The following is a 12,275-nucleotide window of genomic DNA, read 5'->3' on the forward strand; positions in this document are numbered from 1 at the left end:
ATTATTAATGTAGACAAGAAACCACAGTGTTAGCAGTACTTATGATTTTTCACCACGAGAAGTCAGACATTTTCTTATTGCTTTCACATTTGTTGCAGATATCTCAAGATATGATATCTATTCATCACTATTTCAAAATTATGGTACTTAATAGACTTGCTGCTGCGTCTTTTAATTTAACACGTTAAAAAAGAAGCACATATATTACTATATCATATATATTTTTTTAATATTCTGATAACTATATTTTGATGGAATTGGTTTCCTTTGGATTCTTATGTATTTTTAAAACATCTTTATTGAGATATAATACATATAACATAAAATTCACCCATTTAAAGTGCACATTTCAAAGGCTTTAATATAATCACAGAATTATGCAACCATCACTGTAATCTAAGTTTAGAATATTTTCATCACCACAAGAAGAAACTTGTACTCAATAGCAGTCACTGCCTACTCTTTTCCTCTCTATCCCTCAGCCCTTGGCAACCACTAATGTACTTTCTGTCTTTATAAATTTGCCTATTCTGGACCTTTCATATAAATGGGATCATACAATACGAGTCTTTTGTGACTGGTTTCTCTCACTTAGCATGTTTTTAAGGTTCACCCAAGTTGTATCATGTACCAGGACTTCATTTCTTTTTATTGCCATATAATATTTCATTGCATGGCTATACCATATTTTGTTTATTCATATTGATGGACATTTAGGTTGTTTCCACTTTTTAGCTATCATGAATAATAGCTGAAATGCTATGAGCATTCATGTGCAAATGTTTGTGTAGATATATGCTATGTTTTCATTTCTAATGGGTTTATACCGAGGAGTGGAATTGCTGGGTCATATGGTAACTCTGTGTTTAACCTTTTGAAGAATTGCCAGACTGTTTTCTAAAGTGGTTGCACCATTTTATATCATCTCCAGCAGTGTTTGAGGGTTCCGATTTCTCAATATCCTCTCCAACTCGTTATTGCATGGCTTTCTGATTACAGCCATCCTAGAGGGTATGAAGTGGTATCTCATTGTGGTTTTGCTTTGCATTTCCCTAATGGTTAATGATGCTGAGCACTTTTTCACATGGTTATGGGCCATGGGTCATGGTATGTCTTCTTTGGAGAAATGCCTATTCAAATCTTTTGCCCATTCTTTAATTGGATCGTTTGTCTTTAATTATTGAGCTGCAAGAGTTCTTTATTCTGGATACAAGTCCCTTATCAGATCTAATTTTTCTTCAGAAAAAAAAATGGCAGAAGAAAAGAACAGACATGCTTAGAAAAATCCAGACCTTGGTGTCATTGTTTGATTATCCCTGTACATGAACCAATAAATCCTCCTTATTGTTTAAAAAAAAAAGTTAGATTCTAAAATTAGATCATGGTGATGGTTGTACAACTCTGTAAATGTTCTAAAACTGTACATACCTTAAATAGATGAATTTTATGGCATATGAATTATATTTCAATAAAGATGTTTTTAAAAAGACAAAAGAGGGGCTTCCCTGGTGGCACAGTGGTTAAGAATCCACCTGCCAATGCAGAGCACACGGGTTTGAGCCCTGGTCCGGGAAGATCCCACATGCTGCGGAGCAACTAAGCCCGTGTGCCACAACTACTGAGCCTACACTCTAGAGCCCGCAAGCCACAACTACTGAGCCCACGTGCCACAACTGCTGAAGCCCGTGCGCCACAACTGCTGAAGCCCGTGCGCCTAGAGCCTGTGCTCTGCAACAAGAGAAGCCACCGCAATGAGAAGCCCGCACACTGCAACAAAGAGTAGCCCCCACTCACCGCAACTAGACAAAGCCTGCACGCAGCAATGAAGACCCAACACAGCCAAAAATAAATATAAATAAAATAAATAAACTTAAAATAAAATAAAATAAAAAGATAAAAGAATCCATTGCCTAATCTACAGTCATAAGGTTTACTTTTATGTCTTCTTCTAAGAATTGTATTGCTTTGGCTCTTACGTTTAGGATTTTGATCCATTTTGAGTTAATTTTTGTACATGATATAAGGAAGGGGTCCATCTTCATGTACTGTACATTATTTTATGTTGTTAAAAACATTATTCTGAGAGGGAATCCACAGGCTTCACCAGTTTGACAAGGTGGTCCATGTCACAGAAAAAGGGAGGAATCTTTGATCTAGAAATTGGACTATACCCTTACTTCCCTGGGTCTCAGTTTCCTCCCCTGTAAAATTCATGGGTGGGATTGAATTGGGAAGCCCCTTCCAGTTCTGTGGTGCTCTTTACTATGTACACATTATGGGCGGAAATCAATGATTCTTTTCTTAAGAAAATACCTACGTATGACACCAGCTGCTTTATTTAAAAGGAAACCAGTGTTTGGCAATCCAGGGAGGGCTCAGCCAGAGCTCTGGAAAGTGTTTTAAGGGGTAGAGGTGACACGATAGGGGAAGGAAATGTTTTCTATTGAAAAGCAGTCAATTGCCTTCAACAAGTTGCCAACAAACTGGGAAAAGACCTTTTTTTTCCTCTGGTTTCAGCTGAATGCCAGCTTTTGGAAGGTAAATAGAGTGGGCTAGATGAAAGGGTTACAAACATCCCCAAATGAGGGAGGGAATTTTTTTGTACAAAGTCAGCAGGAGGAGAGATGCCATACATGCAGCTGAGGCACCATCAGTGAAGTCATCAAAGGGGAAGAAAAATCAGGAAAATACAATCAGATCTTTGCTTTTACAATTGTAAAGGGACTTTTACAATTTTACGATTGTTCCCCTATATTCTTTACCTTTAAAAAAATTTTTTAAACATGGTACGGAGGGTCTTCAGTATTTATTGTTCGGGTCTCTTTCAAAATCAAATGATTATGAGATAAGTCATTTGCATTTTTTAAAGCTTTAGCATCAAATTCTTTTTTTAAAAAATAAATTTATTTATTTTATTTATTTATTTTTGGCTGCATTGGGTCTTCGTTGCTGCATGCAGGCTTTCTCTAGTTGCGACAAGCGGGGTCTACTCTTCATTGCGGTGCATGGGCTTCTCATTGCAGTGGCTTCTCTTGTTGCGGAGCACAGGCTCTAGGCACGCTGGCTTCAGTAGTTGTGACACACAGTCTCAGTAGTTGTGGCTGGTGGGCTCTAGAGTGCAGGCTCAGTAGTTGTGGCACATGGGCTTAGTTGCTCTGTGGCATGTGGGATCTTCCCAGACCAAGGCTTGAACCCGTGTCCCCTGCATTGGCAGGTGGATTCTTAACTACTGCACCACCAGGGAAGCTCCAGCATCAAATTCTTTAAGCTATTTGACCATTGTCTATATGCATTGTAATTTTTCCTGGAATCTATTTCTATACAGTGGAACTACAGATCATAATAATTATAAAAGGAAAGCAAAATGATTGCAAAAAGTTGCATTAAATATGCCATTTTTAAAAGGCTACAGGATGCTCAAGCTGTACAAGTTTGATAATATTAAATATTTAGCAGGGTGTATATTTATGTGCCTTATAGTAAGTCTGGGATTTTATCACCTGTGTATATAATGAAGTGTCTATTTAAAAAAAAAAAGATCAAAATTTGCCTGTTGGTGAGTTTGTAATTAGAGTGAAACCGCCTAGCTTATGACCAGAAAGCATGTGGAATTGTATCTTTGCCACTGTATTAAGTAATATTATGGACTGAATTGTGTTCCAACAAAGTCCATGTGTTGCTTTGCTGTATACTTGAAACTAACACAACACTGTAAATCAACTATACTTCAATTTAAAAGAATCCATGTGTTGAAAAACATAAATAAAATACTATGGGATATTTGCAGAAGGGCTAACATAGTCTCCTGAAATATGTAAGCTATCTACCCTGATGCATAGAACATGCTAAATTCTCTGTTTCTGCAAATTTTGCAATTTTTTTAAAATTAATTTTTTTGGGGTATAGTTTTTTTTTAATTTTTAAAAAATTTTTTTATTGGGGTATAGTTGTTTTACAATGTTGTGTTAGTTTTTGCTGTACAGCAAAGTGAATCAGCTATACGTACACATATATCCCCTCTTTTCTGGATTTCCTTCCAAATTTTGCAAGTCTTGTGTTGATATCCATTTAAATGAACAGTAAACCTTAATCAAGGATGGGAAAATAATCCTTAGGGGCTTGAATGTCAGGACTTCCAATTTTCCTCTTCCCAGCACCTTTTCCTCAGGTTCTTCCCCCTTCCAAGAAGGACCGACTGACAATGTGGGGAAAAAGAGTGTGGGCAGAGAGGAAGCAGAGTCAGAGCTCAAGAGCCCTGCCAGTTCGCCAAAGGTCAGCACGGAAGGGACTGTCTGTGAGAGGACGAGGAAGCTGACTTCTCTTGAGCCAGCTGAACTAGATGGCGGCCAGTCTCTATCTCCTCGCTGGGCTGGAGTTGAGTCCTCACGGTTTTATGGGGCCCCATAAAGACAAAAATGCTCTGTAGAACAGGGTCTAGCTTCACCTTTTCAGGTGAACAGGCCAGGTTTCAGCCGGGGGTCAAGGGAGAGAGGACAGAGAGGACCAAACTGGCATGTGCTGCTTCAGAAACTTACAGGCTTATTTGGAAAGACTGAAACTAAATAAAGACTTCTTATTAGCATAGAACTAGAGTTGTGAAATCTAGTCAAAGGGTTGTATGCAAGGATGCTGGGTTTTTATACATATACTCTCTCGGTGATGGGGAAAAACAGTGAAAAACAACATTCTAATTAGGGGAGAAAACTATTGTTTTTCATAAATTCGTAACATTTCTCATGCCAACAATTTTCTTTTGACACTAGAACACAGGAATGATGTTCCCAAGTTTTTGCCCCCCTCCTCAAATTGAAAAGGGAAGTAAAATTCTTTTCTCAGAAATAAAATGCACATTTAAAAAAAAAAGAGCATTAAACTAACATTAGATGACTTATTCTAAACGATGTTCCCCTTTAACTGGACTTTTCTTCAGATTTTCTAAGAAGAAAAGTTGACATCTAACTCCATGTGTTAGTTTCTTTTTTTCCTTTGTAAAAATTTTTCTCACATTTACTTTCTGGTGGGAGTAGTATTTTATTGTTCTGTGAAAATCCAATTGCAATCCATCAGTTATTATTATCAGTTATTAGACATTTATGGTCAGAACTGATGGACCTTTTTGCTCTTTCTGCATTTAGATGATCTCAGCTTATATTCTGGAAATGTGCATTGAACCAGAAGTGATATCCTATCGCCCCTGAGGACAAATCTTTCCAAAATTCCTGTCTAGATCACTGTGTTTTTCACAGAAGGGAGAATCCTGAGGACTGGGTCCAACGGGGAGGAATATTGCCCAAGATGGCCTGAGACAACATAGCTGGATGGCGAGTCCCAATTTTCACCATCTTAGTTGAAGAGAGACAAGGTCGTGGCACAGAAGACAACCTGCATTTGAGAGCCAGGCAAATGCACAGAAGCAAGTAGTAAAGCTGAAACCAGGGGAGTGAAGGTCTGAACAGAGCTAGGCGGATGGAGAGGGTCAAGGGAAGGATTTTGGTTCTGAAGCCACAAACCGGAAGCAGGTGCCAGAGTGCCCCTTTTTTTTTTTTTTTTCCCCGCCGGTACGTGGGCCTCTCACTGCTGTGGCTTCTCCCGCCATGGAGCACAGGCTCCGGACGCGCAGGCTCAGCGGCCATGGCTCACGGGCGCAGCCGCTCCGCGGCATGCGGGATCCCCCCGGACCGGGACACGAAGCCGCGCCCCCTGAATCAGCAGGCGGGCTCCCAACCACTGCGCCACCAGGGAAGCCCCAGAGTGCCCTTTTATGTCAGCTGCTGAGGGCAGTTCTGCTGCTCGGAGGAGCCACCCAGCACTCCAGGCTAAACGCTGCAAAGCAACAGATATATCAGATCTATTTTTATTCTCTCTTTTATATACTTTATTTTCATCTCGGTACTCCATGTTTTTTTTATCCTTTCATTCTTCCTTCTGTGGGTTCCTGTTTTGTTTTTGTTTTTTTTTTAATTTTACAGTTTTATTTATTTTTTTATACTGCAGGTTCTTATTAGTCATCAGTTTTATACACATCAGTGTATACATGTCAATCCCAATCTCCCAGTTCATCACACCCCACCCACCCCCCTCCTGCCACTTCCCCTGCTTGGTGTCCATACGTTTGTTCTCTACATCTGTGTCTCTATTTCTGCCCTGCAAACCGGTTTGTGGGTTCCTGTTTTTAAACTCCATTCTCTACAGCTCTAGGCTCCTTTTCGGACTTTTTAATTTTGTTTTCTTTAAGAGTGTTGTAAAAACTAGCACTTTTGCTGTTTTTGTTTTTGTTTTTGTTTTTCTTTGTTCACATAGTCTGATCTGGAAACCAGGACTTTATGTTGGCCTGGATTTCTCAGGTCTCTAATCAACTCTGTGGAAAGTGGAATAGCTTGGCAACAGGCATAATAATAATAATTAAAAATAACAGTAAGCACAGAACTAAGAAATGAGATTCAAAAATAAGAAGGAAAGTGACATAGGCTTTCATCTGAAAATATCTATTCTGGCCAACGGAGAAGCACCCTTACAAATCAGTTAATTACATCTCTTTATGTAGAGAAAAGCAAAACCATAGGGAAATTCTACCTTCAAGTGTAAAGTTTGCTTTGTGTATTACCTTCTGGTGAAATTCCCAAACCTTTGAAAACCCAAGATGAAAACAATGGCTGCCTCTAGAAAGACTTCCAAGGATACTTTTAAAACAGAGTAGGTTTGTTTTTCTGGTACAACGACTTCAGAGAAGTTCTCACTTAAATCCATGCATGGTCATTTTATATCTCCCATTTATGCACGCTTGTTTGCTGAACTTAAGTCTAGTGAACGAGTTATTTTAAAAAAATACTTTTTGAAGTTACCCCCACCCTAAACAGCAGGACTGCTGTGTGTATACTAATGCTCTGGAAAGGCACAAGTCAGGTATTGGGTGTAGGCACAGGACAAACCGCATGGTCTGCCTTGGCAGCCCTGTCCTCACCTGCAGGCTGCCCACACACACACTGTCTTCCAAACGGTGCTCCTCTGATGCCAGATGGCTGACTGAGCTACTGTGGGAGGGAGCCTATGGGAGGGGAGGGAGGAGGGGATGTGGATAAAAATTTTATAAACTAAACTTCAAGCTGAAAACTTGATTTACCCTTTTCAGCCCAATTCACATTGGAAGTCCCATCTTTTCTTAAAAATCTTGGACACTGAAGAGTTAAAAGGGTATGGAAGCTGGTGTAGCCTGGGGCTGTCATCCAAGGCCAGCAGCAGGAAGGGTTTGGCTCTGGCTAGGCTACAGACAGGCCATCTGGATGCAGGGAAGGCCTAGAATGCCAGAAGCAGCTTTTCTTTTTTGGTGTTCGGCTTCATTAAGTTCAGCCTGGGGAGAGTCTCTTTGGTTTAAGACCCAAACTGAGAGTCTTCTTTGAACAGGGATTTGATATTTTGAATTTTATATAAAACAAACACCCACTACATATACTCTTTCAGCAAAGAAGGTCATGAAAAGCAACGTCCTCGATTAAACATATTTTAAAAAGGATGTAAACCAGATTCACTAGACTTATAAATACATAGAAGCTATGTGTAGTCTTTAAATAACTTTGCTAGGAATAGATAAATCTGGGTACGTTATCTGAGGAAAAAAAAATTCTATTTTTTATATAGTACCGCTCTGTGACTCTTATGAAGAATTCTTTCATTGTTTTTCCTATAGTTCACTTGGAAAAGCAGTTTCACCACACTGAAATTGCTTTTAGGTCTTTAAAATTATTTTCTTTCTTCATTTTTATTTTCTATTTAATTATATAACATTTGGCATAACGTTAACGTGGGCCAATTGTAATTCCTTTCACAGGAAATTTTTCTTTATTAAAATTGAGAAAAACAAAACTCTGCAGGGAAATTATAGCAACTTCCTACTCTATATCACTCATGAACATACACTCTGTTTGGAAACCACCCTCTTTAAGAGATATGATCTATTCTTCCCTAGCTATAGCAGTCTGTGGTGGATTTGTATGTGTTACTCTTAACAATGAAAGGAAAAGGTGAATGTAAATTCACTTGGACAAAACAAAGCAGGAAAGAGAATATTATCCTTAAGAGAATTCTTACCTTAAGGAAAAGAAAATGCACGTATCTTTCTGGGTGGGGAAGGTGAAGGGGGGAAGGGATGGGTGGGGATTTTTTCTCTCCAAGGCATTAATTGCCACCTAGCAGCAGAGGAGGGAATTGCACACATAACTTTGGACTTCAACTCTAGAAAATATCGGTGTTAAAGGGCACATTACTTTTATTATGATCTAAGGAATTACTAGCCTACTGGTAGACTAGGGATTGACTTTTTTTCTCTCTTGTAGCGAGGAAAGAAAAAGAACTATAACAAGTGAAAAATTTTGCCTTATTTATAAGAATGCTCTTTCCACCCTAAAATGTCTCTATTCTTTTGTTTCTCAATGGTTACCCTTGCCACCTCAGCAACAGGCCAAAGGAAAAGAAATTCTGAAGCCACTCTGACACCAAAAAAAGGCTGGCTTTGGCCCATTTGCCTGTTTTTAATATAGAAAGTAGTTTTCCGAACAATCTCAGAGTTATTTCTATGAAAATTAGATCAGAATATATTTTATTTTGTTAGGGCAATAAGACGCCATCTATTTTGAAAATTAAAAGACTTTTTTAGATAAAGGATGAAATAATTTCCAGATCAAATGATTATTCAAATGTGTTAAAGAAGGGCGTCCTTATTTCAAACTTCACCAACCATGTTTTTATTTTTGTAGCAGTCAGCCATACTGAATGCCAAAACTTTAAAGGAGAGTCTCTATAATTGTGTTTCATAGATCTTGGCAGCTAAATAAAAGTACCTAAAAATTTTCAAAAGAGATTAATGCAAAATTAAACAGTTAAGAGGACTTCAAAAGCTAACAAGTTGAAAAACCTCTTGGCTTTACTCTTGGCTAAAAGTGTATCTTATTTAAGGTATTAGATATGGGGGGAGGGAGTGGTTCACTGTATACTTCCAATTTGTCACTTTTTATCCAAATAAATAGCAGGCATTGCCACTATATTGATTATATGAGCATATTATCACTAAGGAAGTCAGCAACATTTTGGAAGACAAATGCTGGTTTTAAAAGTAATAATAATAGTAGGTAATATTTACTGACTATTTACCATGTGCCAGGCAGTGTGCTAAGCACTTTAAATGAGAAATTCACTTATCACAATAATCATAAAAGATACTGGTCAATATGATCTCAATTCTACAGGTTTAAGCAACAAGAACAAGAACAACAACAAAACAAAGGTTCCGAAAGGTGAAATAAGTCATCGAAAGTCTCAGAGCTTGTAAGTAGCTAGGCTTAAATACAAACCCAGTTCTGTCTCAAAAGTGGAATGCCCCAGCTTTCAGTTCTTGGAATTCTCTCCTATCTACTCTCACTCCAATCTCATGGCTCTGAATAAATCTTCTATGATGACGACCCCCAAATTTGGATCTCCATCCTGGACCTCTCCAATAAACTCCAACTCATATGCCAACTTACTACTCCGTATCTCCATTAGAATGTCTAAGAGACATCCCAAACTTGAAACATACAAAACCATATCCATCATCTTTCCTGCCAAATCTACTCCTCCCATTTCTCCTTTGTCACATTTCATTGCAACTTTTTTCTTCCATTTGCTCAGGCCAAAAACGTTAGCCATTTTGAAATTTCTCTTTGTCTTACATGTCACATCCAATCCATTAACAAAGCACTGTTGGCTCTGTCTTCAAAATATACCCAGAATCCAACTACTTCCTACAATCTCACCATTACAACTCTGGTCCAAGCCATTGTCATCTCTCACTTAGATTACTGTAGGCTTGATCTTGTTAACCTCCTTGGCCCCCTATAGTTTGTTCTCAACACAGTGTCAGGATAATCTTTTATAAAGTCAGTCCTGAAATGTCTCTGTTCAAAACCCTCTAGTAGCTTTCTATCTCACTCAGAGTCAAAGTCCTTATTGTGGCCTAAAGGCCCTATATTATCTGCAGCCCCCAAACCACTTCCTCTCTGATTTCATCCCATACCACTCTTCCTCAGGAATTTTTGTCTGTTTTGTTTACTGAGGTATTCTCAGCATCTTAGTAATAATGCTTGGCATATAGTAAGGTAATCAACAAATATTTGTTGAATTAAAGAGAAATATCTGACTCGAAAACCTTTCCTTTTCATCATTCCCTTCTATGAATATATTGGTGGCTTTGTGACTTGAAGGTGATTGGCTGGATTATTCACAGTGGCTCTTGTATCAGAGCCCTACTTGTAGACGGATAGAAGAAATATTTTGATCTCTTGGGGTTTTAATGGCTTTAGGCTCCTTTAAGCATGATTTAAAGATTTGGCTCAGGGTACATCCTGATTCTTAACCAGCAGTTGCAAAATTGATCAGAAAGGGTATTTTGCAGAAAGAATAGGCCAGAAAAGTGGCACTACTCTGTTTAAAGACCATTGTTAGTCACTTCAGGATTTTTTAGAATTAAATAAAAATAAATTCGAATAAGAGCCAAGTTGAAACTTTCCTATGCACATGTAACATTTATTGTTACTCAACTATCTAGATGACATTCTGTAATAATTTCTTAATTTCTGGAAAAAAAAAAGCATTTCTCAACAACTCAAGTATGCCAATGGCTTTTGTACAGGCCTGTCTTTTGGTCACACACACTGAGGAGGAAAATTATCTTATATACTTTAGATAGAATTCTAAAGTATTAATCTTCCAAATTATGTCTATTAATTTCAATATGCTCTATCCCAAGCTTTAGCTCTTACCCAAAGAGAATCTTAGCTTCTGAGTATCTATTTTAAAAAAAAAAAAAAAAGGTTGTAGTGGATACAGATAAGGCTACCTTTAGAGTGAGCTATCTAAAGGCTATCAAATGTTGGTTAAATAAATTATGATACATTCTTATGATGGAATACCTTACGGTTATACAGACATTTAAAAGCATGTGACGTGAAGCAATGTTTGTGGTGTAATGTTTAAATTAAAAAGCAGGTTAAAAATAAGCATATATAATTGGATACAAATTTTTGTGGCAGTTTATTTTGTTGAGATATTAATTCTATGTTTTCTCCTATCTCCCTGCTTCTTGACCCCATTCAAGCAGGTATCCAGACCTCAGATTCCTCTAAGGCAAAAAGCAAAAGCTGCATGGAGACAAATATAGGCTCTCCCTATATTGTGAAATGAGAAGGGGAAAAAAAGAAAGGAATGCCTTTGAGGATGACGTGGAAGAGAGATTCCTCAGGATTTAGGAGATGGAAGCCCATAAGTTGAGTGAACATCTAAGACTCCTGTCTTGCTCTGTGACAAAACCTCAGAAAGGAAGGCTGCACCTGGGTGCAGGGGGTGCCAAATTCACTCACTTGATTCCGGATTCTTGAGTTCTCAGGGTGGTAAGAAATATTGGAGTCCTCAGACCTGAAGGGAAGATGGCACAAAAGGGAATCTCAGCAGTAAATCAATGTGGACAGACGACCAAATAATTTGAGGTAATTCCAGGTATTTCCGCAATGATTAAGGCCCTAGAAACTTTGTACAATCCTGGATGGAGAGGAAATGCTCAATAATAACTGAGATTGACTTTCTCACCAACATGGCAGGATGGGAACTCAGGGTTAGATTCATGTTGATCTAAAGAAATACAATATTTCTTTCTATGGAATGAGTCACACCCCACAATATGCATATGCACACAAAGACAATGTACTATATATTATAAATATTAGAAAATGTATTATCAGGATAATTTTCCTCCCTTCTTTGATAGATATTATTGTAGGGAGAAAATGACTAAATTTCTAATAGTAATTTTCTCTACCTAGTGGATTATATGGGATTATTTTTCATACTGTCTGCATTTGAAAATAATTAAAATAAATGTATATTCCTCTTATAATTGGAAAAATATAAAACCAACTGTAAGCTGACTTCTTTCCTATATATTTGAACAGGCAGAAACAGGAAAGGGCATATATCATTTTAGGTTCTATTTTCCAGCTATTTCAGAGCCACCAATATTAACGTGCTTAGAAGTATAATATAAACTAAACTTCAAGAAAACATAACAGATTTTTCTCACATTAAAAAAACTAGTGTATACCTCCTGCACCCTGTAAAAACTGAAAATATTTTTGTATCTGTCAGGGTCCCAGCAAGAAACAGATGGCACACTCAAAAGGGGCAACTGAAGAGAATATAATCAGAATGTGAGGAGGGAAACAGCAAGAGATGATGCAGTGTATTTATTACCC

General features: G+C 37.9%; 1 long non-coding RNA gene across 1 annotated transcript in view; it reads right to left on the reverse strand.

Moving 5' to 3' along the window:
• Nucleotides 1-12,275, reverse strand: part of LOC111165248 (uncharacterized) — a 56,125-nt gene that overhangs the window by 39,744 nt on the left and 4,106 nt on the right. Inside the window, exon 2 of the long non-coding RNA XR_002642289.3 lies at nt 11,388-11,442. This is a non-coding gene — a long non-coding RNA (uncharacterized LOC111165248). The remainder of the gene's footprint in view (nt 1-11,387; nt 11,443-12,275) is intronic.

The sequence above is a fragment of the Delphinapterus leucas genome, chromosome 7, assembly GCF_059928025.1.
Source record: "Delphinapterus leucas isolate spDelLeu-1000000601 "Yukka" chromosome 7, BTC_Dleu_Yukka2, whole genome shotgun sequence".
In the NCBI taxonomy this organism is placed as follows: Eukaryota; Metazoa; Chordata; class Mammalia; order Artiodactyla; family Monodontidae; genus Delphinapterus; species Delphinapterus leucas.